We start from the raw sequence: 1,213 nt of genomic DNA on the forward strand, positions 1-1,213 counted from the left end.
CAGACAGACAGACAGACAGACAGACAGACAGACAGACAGACAGACAGACAGACAGGCACGGCTGAAAGATGAGCCAGTGCTTTGTGATAAAAATAACTGGGATTGAGACCAAAGACCAAAAAAAAACACACCAAAAAACCCAAACAGTGAGAGATTGGAGGGATGAAATTGACAGAACGACCAGCCGATCAATAGACCGACAGACAGACCGACAAACTAACAAACTTGATGTTAGACCGTTATAATCGCACTATCAATCAACTTGGGCCTTACGTTGCAGGCAAATAATTAACCAAACATAGTCAAAGTTTCTTCTTGCGGGCGGTTGGCAGGTGTTTGGTGTGGTTTGCTCCCTCTTTCAAACATCCATCGTCCTGATCTCTCCTCCTCTTTTTGTTTTTATTACTATCTTGTAGCTTCTTCGGCAATGACCTCATTGTGTTGTAAGTGCCGTAATACTCTTAAAAAAACAAACTAAACTAAAGTTTCTTCGTAAGGCAAGCTTTCGACAACCCTCCTATAACCTTTCACGAGAACGTCCTTTAAACGCACTTCACCGTCTCCAGTTAAACGTACTGTACACGCCAGATTAAGAAAGATCGTTTTACCATGCAGCAACCACCACCAACTGCAGAACTTTAATTTGTATGTCTCGAAATAACGTTCCCTCGCTCGCTCGGCGCACTCATCAATAGTTTTGATAATCATGTGTATTTACTACGATGCGGATGACTGGTTCGTGTTCCTATCGGCGCTTTCTTGAACTGTTTAGGGACTTTATTGTGACTCCCCGTCCACCTGGAGTGTTCAGATCAAATTTTAATATGGGTATTGAAATAGATGTCACGTCCCGTAAATTAAATAACCGGACTTTGTTGAAGGGAGCGTCAAACCTGTAGACTACCTGCACACAGGTGTACTGGTGACTGTGGTGTAGCGGTTAAGCGCTTCGCTGTCGCAAGCAGGGGACTGGAGTTCGACTCCAGAGTGGGAAGAATTTTTATGGAGTATCTCGGTCTTTTTGCTGAGATGTGTGTGTGTGTGTGTGTGTGTGTGTGTGTGTGTGTGTGTGTGTGTGTGTGTGTTGTGTATAAATATACTCACGCACAGTGCACGCACTCACACATACGGAGCGGGGTTGTCTCAGCCCGTAGGACATGTATTTACTACTGTCCTGTATTGTTGTGTGTGTATGCATGAGTGCTTCTAACCT

The sequence above is a fragment of the Aplysia californica genome, unplaced genomic scaffold (genome assembly GCF_000002075.1).
Source record: "Aplysia californica isolate F4 #8 unplaced genomic scaffold, AplCal3.0 scaffold00695, whole genome shotgun sequence".
Lineage (NCBI taxonomy): Eukaryota > Metazoa > Mollusca > Gastropoda > Aplysiida > Aplysiidae > Aplysia > Aplysia californica.